Source organism: Merops nubicus, unplaced genomic scaffold (assembly GCF_000691845.1).
Source record: "Merops nubicus isolate BGI_N331 unplaced genomic scaffold, ASM69184v1 scaffold11874, whole genome shotgun sequence".
Taxonomy (NCBI): domain Eukaryota; kingdom Metazoa; phylum Chordata; class Aves; order Coraciiformes; family Meropidae; genus Merops; species Merops nubicus.
In genome coordinates, this window is record NW_008604943.1 from 35,418 (window position 1) to 45,473 (window position 10,056).

A 10,056-nucleotide genomic window follows, 5' to 3' on the forward strand; every position below is an offset into this window, starting at 1 on the left:
CCAAAGAAAATCAAAGGCAGAGGTGCACAACTGTGCAGTGGAACACATCTTGACTGCTAGGAATATGCATATTGATTATTATAAATCCCTGAGGCACCCAGTATTGCTGTCTGGACACAGCACTGCATTCTTACAGTGCAAGGCTCACGTCCTGAATATTGTGATAGTACTTGCTAGAAAAGGATTTTCCCTGATAGATTAAAATTGACAGAACCAGGGGGAAGAAAATGAATGGTGGAAAGAGAGAAGAAAGTCCAGCCTGGGAGAGTGCAACTCCAGAAAAGTTATGCAAAGGAGTTGTAGAGCTCCATATATTTTTTACTAAGTATTTTGTGTTGCAACCTGGGAAGTTCTCACTCCAAAGTATGAATGGGTGAACCTTATAAAATCTGAAATTGGATGTAATTCTCAAAATTGGAGTTTTTTTGTTTGGTAAGGTGATCTTAAGCGTGTGATTCTTCTTTGACCTTGGTGACCAGCTTGAGTGGATTGATTCCTAAATTACATCTGTCGTGGGAAATGAGGACCAGGCCCACAATGATCAACTTTTTTATTTGAATTCTTTATTCTTTCTTTGGATGGTTTGTTTATTTATTTGTTTGTTGTTTTGTTGTTGTTGTTTTCAGTCACATTCCTCTGATTTCCTTTGAACACATATTTCCCCATTTATATAATGTTTGAGTCAAGTTAAATTTTCAACAGTTTTAAAAGTGGCTTAAAAATTAAGCAAAACAAATTCTCCTGTGCTTTGATGAACATGGCTATGGCACATCTTTATGTGAACGAGATACACCCTTTTGTGAAGGAATGCTGTGACATAAATAAGAAAAGAAAGTTTCTAAGTGGAGCTTGTGGAGGAAAAAAGTTTATGACCCATTTGTTTCTCTTAAACTACAGCACAGATAGTTGCTTTTTTATTGGCTCAAATTAAATGATAAAAGCAGACAACTACATTAAAGAATTGAATAGTTTAAACCTGATAGAAGTCTTGATGGGAAGTGTTCTTTTCATCTGAACAGGCAGAAGATATGCTGGCAAAAAATCTAAAAAAAAGTTGTACATATCCATCTGCCTAGGCAAATGGTTAACATTTCTGTGCAGGTGACAAGTAAAAATCAAAGGCCAAATTCTCATCTGTGGTATGGCTGTGCCCTTAAAGGGTCTTTACTAATCCTTGGCTTCAGTTGATTGGAATAGCAGATTGGTAGCCTGTTGTCAAAGGTTTTGTGCTGAGGGGCAGATCAGGTGAGCATTAAGTGGTTCTGTGCCCAGGTAATGATCAAGTGACCACAAGCAGCTGGGGTAATTGAGGACATGTGTGAGACTGCTTTGACTATGCTGGAACAAGAATCAGAGTAAAAAGACCCCACAGTGGTGAAGCTACAACTATTTCTCTGTGCCTTTTTCTGTCTTTCCAAACCTTTTAGCCAGTTCATGGCTGAGAATCCAACCTTTAATTTACAGGACCTGGGAGACTCCAAGAGATGTGTGTGACAGTGTGTAGTATGGATCCCAGGCTGCTATTTCATGTGTCACATTGAACTGTTGATGATAGAATGCACAGGATGTGGGAGTGTCTTACATGACTTTATTATGATGGAGTGGTGGAGTCACCATCCCTGGAGGTGTTCAAAAAATGTGTAGATGTGGTACTTCAGGATATGGTTTAGTGGTCATGGTAGTGTTGGGTTGATGGTTGGACTTGATGACTTTAGAGGCCTTTTCCAACCTTAATGATTCTATAATTCTATGATTCTATGATGTAGTGATATAAACAGTTACCTTAGTCTTTTTTTTTATGTAAGTGATGCTCTCAAAGGGTCAGGTATGGTAATTTTCTTTTTGTCTTTTACATCTAGAAGTCTGACGTTACAACATCCCTTAGAAAACCATTACATGTGCCATAGCACAGATCTGGAACTGGAGCACCCATGCAAGATATTTAACTACAGTAGTTTGAGTCTTTGGATGTATGTCTAGTTGCTGTAGTTGTTTCTTCCCTAATTTGGTTACATTATTGCAGATTGTCAGGATAGAAGATAGTATACAAGAGATTATTTATTTTTTTAATCCAGAAGAAACAAAACTAATCCTTTGGCAATTATTGATCACAGTTGCAGAAATGGTATTTCTAATATGAAGAACAACGCCCTTCTGTGTTGAGAACCTAGTGTTTGTGCCAGAACTTACTGAAATTACTTGTTGCTTCCCTCTATGATGAAACCCAGGGATATTTTCTCTCAGGCAGAGCTTCAAACGATTCACTGGAAACAGCTGTCTTTTTCTTCCACACATCCCTGTATACTGATCGTATAATCAGCTTTTCCATTGTGTTGTTCAGTGTGATCAACACTGGTTCATGCTATTCGACCAAGATTGATCTAAATGTGCTACTTGGATTCATTTTTAGTTCTTGTTTAATTTTAAAGATTTATTGGGAGAAAAAAAGCATTGCAAAAATTAATAGATTCCAAATATTTATTTCTGTGCTCCCATTTTGGAAGAAATTATTAATGTTATCACATAAAAAACCCACTCTATTTTTAAACTGTCAGTGTATTTCTGAAATACCTTACAACACTTGTATGCCTACATTCAAAATGAGATCTATAAAAAAAAAATATCATTGTGAGACTGGGACTGATTTATTGTATTGTGCTACATATTTATGTTATAACATATGAAGAAATTACCATAACTAGCTTTCCAAAGTACCTACCAACAATGTAAATAGGAATTTACTGTTAACAGTGGTTCTTTATTGTATTTAATCTCCTTGTAGAGTGATAATAAACAGAAAAGAGCCTGCAGTATACTCTAATACTGACAGATTCTGAATACAGTGTAATTCAGAAGCACAAAGAGAAGCAGTAATATGCTAAATATAATGGCCCAAATCTTTAATATCGCTAACTAAAATCCTAAGGGAGAATATTGCAGGTGTCATTTCAGTGACCAAAAGGCTTACTAGGGATGGGTTTGAGTGAGATGAACTCTACAGAAGCTTGCCTTTTATTTTTTTTTTCCTATAAGCTTTGTTGAATAGACTTTTTTTTGATAGTCAGTAGTTGAATTGACTATTTCTTTTTAAGTCACCATAGTGACTTAAAACTAACTAAACACTTCAGATCAACATCTCTATCAACAGGAAAGGAAACTGAATAAAAAGCCAAAAAACCTTACCAAGAAACAGAGATAGATTTCCACTGTCTGCTGTTTCCTCGGAGATATTGTTACCAATAGCAAAACTCCCACAGTTTGCAGTGATGCAGCCCCAACCACTAAGATAGTCATTTGAGAAAACCAGTTAAAAACTTGGTTTGAGAAGATTGCCTTTCTAGGAACTCAGGTGTATTTTATAGTCAATTGTGAGCAAAGTCAAATTTTTATCAGCCCACTATTAATAGGTTTCACCGCAACTGTGAAAATAAGGAAGCCAAACAAGGTGGCAAACAGACTCCAGCCCTTCGTGGTGACCTGACTTCTTAGAGCTCATGAGCAGAACCAGAGTCTGCTTCTCCTCCTATAAAATGGACTTATCTCCATCCAGCAGATGTAGGTGGCACACTTTTTCTTTCACGTATCTTCTAAGGGAACAGATTTGACTTTGTAAACTGTTTAATCATCTACTCCATTAGCCTGTGATCAGCCAAGTATACCATATGATAACTGAGTGAAAGAGGTAAATAATATAATAAGGAACAAGATTAGAGCTTTTCTGTTACAGGATGTAAGAGTTATTGATTAGTGTTCAGGCATAGCCTTTGGCGTCTCATAATTTTCAGCATTCAGAGTGGGAAAACCAAAAAACTATTTAATAGAATTTAACTACTATTTCAACAGAAAAGTGAAAGAACTCAGCTTTTCAATATGCACAGAATTTTGTCTCCTACTTTCTTGTGTACCTCCTTGTATGTCATTTGGCTGCAGTGTACCTTTTGCTGTGGTACAGTATCTGTGCCACATGAGAATATCAGAGTATACTGTGTATATTTATGCAAAGCCTAACATTCTGTTCTCCTTTGTGCTATTGGAAGTGGAGAGAAGGCCAGAATGGAAGAAGTAACAATAGAGGTTGTGTAAGAGACACATATTTGCCACCTGGGACATTTTCCCATAGATGCTGTAGGAGATTTCCTAGGAGAATCTTTCTCAGTGCGAGAAGCTGGAGCACAGTTTCTGTTATAACCCACTCTCCCTCCAAATCCCAAAAGCTTCCAAGAGATTCAATTTAGAAAGCCAAATGGACCACAGACTTTGCACACTGGGTGGCTCCAGAACTTTTGTGCTACCTAAGAGATACAGGAGGAAAGAATTTCTGGGAAGTTTTTCCCTGTCTCCCTGGGACTTGCCAATAGGGCTTGCCTGCACTAAAATAGATAGGTGTTTTGTGGCTAGCACTGTTGTAAGTTTCAATACAGACAGCTGACAAAAATTTGCCTTCGGTTTTATCCAATCCTAACACTGCATAATTTTTTATGAAAACAGCAACTGTACCGTTGAGAAGCCTAGGTGAAGTATTGCGTGTACTGGTGATATGGATAAAGCCAAGGGTGATCCGAGTCAGTAGAAGTATTGCAGGACTGCAGAACAATGTGGCAGTGAGTTTGCAGCACAGGTCAGTGGGAAGTGGGGAGAACAGGAGCTGCTTCTATTCAGAGTGTGACAAACATAAAACAATACAGCAAAACTCTAAATAAAATCACTTATGCAGTGAAAACCCAAAAGGTACACAGCCTTACGGAAGTTAGTATTAACCATCACTCCTAAACACGCCAAAACCAGGAAAAAAAATCCAGGAAAAAAGAGACCACATAAGAGACAATAGCATATTTTCTCACCATATATATTTTTTTTTTTCCCCAAAACTTTATATTTCTATTACTGTATGCTTCCAAGGTTAAGTCACTTATATTTACACTGTTGTAAAGACCTGTACTGATATCCGCTGAAATCAGTGGCTGTTTTTCGTTGACTTCAATGCATTTTAAACAGGAAATTTACTGCAAGGAAAAATGCAAAGAGTTGAAAGAGTTTATTTTTACAGTCTTCATTTGTAGTACTCTCATCAGAGTGAAGATGAATCTTTTTTATGAGTTTATGAATGTGGTGAGCAGTTTCAGCATGCTCTGAGTAAATCAGACCCTAAAAGTAAGTTTCTGCCACATCCCAAGCAAGGATAGTGTGAAGTACAGGGCACTCTGAATTGTCTTTGCTAAAGTTATTTACTATGTTCTTAACTGGAGGGAATGAAAAATATAATTATTGTAAAAGTAGTGGGATTTATAACACATACTTTGCTTGTGAATTAGACAATGAGGTAGGTATTTATTTCAGAATTGAATAGCATTGCCTTCTAGTCTGTAACTTAATGCATCTACAAATATCTCTTAGACTTTCTTATGCTTTTTGTAATACTCTACTGGAAAGGGCTTCAAAGCAAACCAGTCACTATTCACTGCCATTTGCTACATTTTTTTGATCATAATTCTATTTGCATTTTCTTGTGCAAGAGAAACTGAGAGCATGATGATGGCTTTTTAAAAATAAAAATAACAGCAGCAAAAATAAAAAGCCTTGGAAATTCCCTTTCTAGAAAACCATCCAAATTCCCATCAGTTACTGAATGCTCTTTTTAAAATAATAGCATTTAAAAATACTAATGGGATCACAGCCTCTGAAATCCCTGAACTGTAAGGGGGCAGACTCAAGATGCACTTGTAAGCAGTCATGTTTTGAAAGAGTACTTTTCTGGATGGAAAGCACTGTATGAGGTAGGTTTGGGTGATGGTACTTTTTTCTTTTCTTATCTTCATACCTCTATTTTCAAGAAAAAGATCCTGAGGAAAAATAGAATACGTCTGAATTAACCCTCAGCTAGCACAGAGATGTAGGTTATTTCCTGCTGGTGCTCTTGCTGTTGATCTCCTTCAACATTTCCTGTTTATTTTTTGTGAATGTTGTATCCATGTTGCTCTAACAGATAGCACACTATGAATGATTCGATGGCATAAAGAAGCATTTTAAGAAATAACCATTACTTGTCAATATGCTTTCATCCTTGTAAAAAACGAGGTTGGCTGAAGAATCAGGTGACAATAAGAAGCACTCGGCTGGACTTCTCAACAGGATGCATTACAAAATTTAGTCAAGCTTGTCTTGCTTTATCTTGTGCTGGTGGCACATCTCCATGGTAAGTAAAGATACACAAGGATGGAGGACTCAGAAGTCAAGAACATATACAAAGTGCTTTCAAAGTATGAGATAGTTACCATTATTACTAACAGTAACTTCACAATCTGCTTTCCATTTGCAAGCTTGAAAATGTCCTGCTAGAATGTACCAGGTTATCAAATGAATAATGACACTTTTCATAAATAGATGGTTCTGTATGTACATGCATTTCATTTTTTACTAATTTGTGGCAACATTCTCTTGCACTGGGCCAGTGGTGGAAATTTGAGGAGTTTCAGATAACTAGTAGTCTTGTAGAATTATGTGAAAATATAATTGTTTCATAGATGCATGCCAATACCAGGAGCACATGCATGGTGGAAATGCATCCACTTGTGCAAAATCCTGGCCTTGAATATTTAACCCATAATTGAAGGGCTCACAAAACATATTTGGGAGGGCAACACTCAGGGCATGTTTGCTCCAAGAGACTGCTGGATGGGGGGTGGTTTATTTCCTGCCATCCTCTGAAACAGTCTGCACCATACAAATCATGAGCAGAATCCATGTTTTTTTCAGTTGTGTTTAAGACCATGAATACTCCACCGTAAAACTGTATTACTGCTGAGTGTAGTGCTCCCACCTTCTTCACTGTCTTGCATTTTGTGGGGAGAAGTATTTGTGTGGTTGTGGTGAGCTGGCTGAAATATCTTGTCTAGCTGAAAACCAAATTTGTCTTGTCTTTTGGGTGGTTAGTAGCCGGTGAGATCAGTTCAATAAGACTCCCTGCCACAGGGCTGGTACAAAGGAGGTGGTGTGGAGGCTGAAATTGATGTTTTGAGCTGGGTTAAAGCTGGTGTGAAGCCACAAGCCTGAGGATTCTCATCCTGCCTCCACTGGCATTAAAACAGAGGCTGTCTCAGGCTTTTTCACATCCCATGTGCAGTCTGTAGTCATTTTTCCTCCACAAAGGTGATTTTGTGAATTACAACAAGGAAAAATACTGGGGGAAAAGCAAAAACAACAACAAAAAAGCAGCTCAGAAATTATGAAAGAGCTCAAAAGAGACAAAAGGAAGAGAAAGCAAAACATGAGTAATGATGAAAAATTTAGTTTCTTGCTACCAAGCAGTTATTTTAAGATATGTCCTATTAGAGGTACTAGAACAGCATCTGGCAGGAAACAGCCTAGAAATAATTATTTCTTGTTATAAGTATAATGAGAAAGTAATAAAGAAAAGAAACTGCTAATGTTCTCTTAGAAACATTTGTATTCCATTGGAGTTGTTTTCATAAAAAAGGGATATTTTCATCATCAGCCAGGAAGAATTAGAAGACAATGTTAAGGAGGAAAAGACTGAGTTTTATTAAGACTGTTTTCCTGTTTTAGAGTATTTCTCAACCAAAAATGGAAACTAATGTATTTTTTTAAAATCTTTCTGGGGCTCCATAGAGTTAATTTTCAGTAATGAAGTACTTTGAAACTGTTAGCATTTAACTTGCTTTATGTTTAAGAGGCTGAATACAGAGATTGCTGCCTCTGACTTAATTCAGTTATACAAGAAGAGGCAAGAGGACGAAAAAAAAATGAAAAAAGCTTTCATTAAAGTAGCAGTGAGTTTTTTGGAAGTATTATACCTCTGTCTCTGGAGATATTAAAAACCTGCCTGGATGCAATCCTTCGTAGCCTACTGTAGGTGAATCTGCTTTGGCAGAGGGGCTGGATTAGGTGATCTCCAGAGGTCCCTTCCAACCTCTATCATTCTGTGATATGTACTAAATCTGAAGACTTCATTCCTGTACCTGAATTCATGGGAGTTTTTTATTGCTGAGCATTTCTCATAATTCAGTCAGCACTACAGTTTTTGGGCTGCGACTGTAATTAAATTAGACATGTCTGAAAATGTACCTCCACAACCTAAGCATTTGCTGTGAAACACAAAGATGTGTTTGTAACCCACAGTATGGGTGCATGAGAGCTGTTATGTTGCTGATGTCTCTTTCAGAGACTGTGCAGATCTTACATTAGATTAAGCCACTTATGAGAATGCCCCCTGAGCTCTTTTCCAGGTAGGCAGCTTAGGCACCAGCTGAGTGCAATGTGGAATTCAACACCAACTGTGAATCCTGCCTGAGGATCAGCACAGTTAATCTGGCCTAAGGTTTCTGATGCTGTGACCAGAAGATCGGAAAGATGTGAGCTAGCAGCTGCTGCCAGCTGTGATGGACCCATGTATCTGTGCGTCCAAGCTGTACTGTGGGGCATCAGGGTCCTTGGAGCACTGGGGGTGGGATGGAAAATGTTTTCTTGGAGTACAAAATAGGGCAGACTGAAGCTGAAAAAAAAATGTCGCTTGAGCTCAGCACAGCTGATACTTACTCTGACAGCACTGAACATCCAAAAAGAGGACCAAGGTGTCTTGCAGTCTTGTCTTCTTGCATCTCTGCCAAATATTCTGACATGGAAAATGGTGGCAGTGACAAGCACGTGTATGGTAATAAAACAGAATGTGCTTGGTGCTGCTCTGATTAAGTACCCACAGTCTCATTCCAGGAGTTTGTGGGCCTTCCCAGAGCATAACTGCACCACTGATTTTTTTCTGGGTACAGTTCTTATGCCCCTACCACTTCTCCCATAGTTAAACTTTGAAAATGGGTTTATCTCTTTGATGTTCATTTCTCCATTTTTTTTAATTTATTCATGTAGAAGAAATATTTTTTTTAAATGATTTTGAATTTTCTGAATTTTTCTCTAGTTGTTTTTCTTTTTAATTTTTTTTAAAATTTGTTTTAAAAAAGAAGGTTTCCTTACCTGTGCACACGGAAAACAAAAGCTCTGTTGCAAACTTTGGGAAGATAGCAAACACTTCTAGGCCAGTTTCAGGAGAATCTCTATGATTATTAAAAAGACGGCTTTGTTTTTCAAATGAAATCTCTCATTTGGAGAGTAGTTACTTACAACTTTTAAAATGATCTGTAGTTTATAAAAATATTTTCTCTATACTGAAAATGTGAATTTCATTTGTAGCCATTTTACTTAAGAAGGTAAGACAGAAGGAATGAACAGGTCTTCTCTGTTAAGCTAGTTAATATATGTCAAGGTGGTAAAGATGGTTAGCCACATGTTATTCAGTAGCCATTTCACAAATACATGGATTGTGTTTTTTTTTTTACTTTGGAGAATGTGAAGATCATACATAACAGAAGGTGACAGAATTTTGTAGAGAGATTAAAAATTCTACTTCTCATTTTCTGTCTGGATATTATACGCATAAATATAGTGAAATCAGGTAAGAGAAAATACATGAGTAAAAGCAAAGGCCTTTGATCTTCATGCTCTCAATTGTTCTCACTAAATATGCAAGTTAACAGCTTCCCTATACAATTCCAGGTTTTCCCTCTGCCGTGCCATGGAGGAAGTGCAGATGGCAATACATATTCAAACATCATCTAGGAAATTTTAAGTCCAGTCAGGAGGGCACTCAGTCAATGCTGGCCTTGCTGAATTAGGAATGTGGTTTCATAGGTTTAAATTTAGTCGTGATGGAGCAATCTGTTCAGCAAGAGAAGGTATCCAAGGTCTAGGTAAGAACAGCTGAGGCTACAGACCATTAGACATTTTGCTGAGGTAAAATGTGGAAGTTGCAATAGGCTTAAGAGCTGCTCATTAGCTATTTAAACCCCCCTAAATGTCCAGTCTAAACCCACACTTCAGAATGTAGAATCATAGAATCCTTTAGATTGGAAGAGACCTTTAAGATCATCAAGTCCAACCATCAAGCCAACCCTACTAAGTCCTCTGCTAAAACAGATCAGAATCTGTCAGGGCTGGAAGGGACCACAAGGATCACCCAGTTCCAACCCCCCTGCTGTGAGCCGGGAC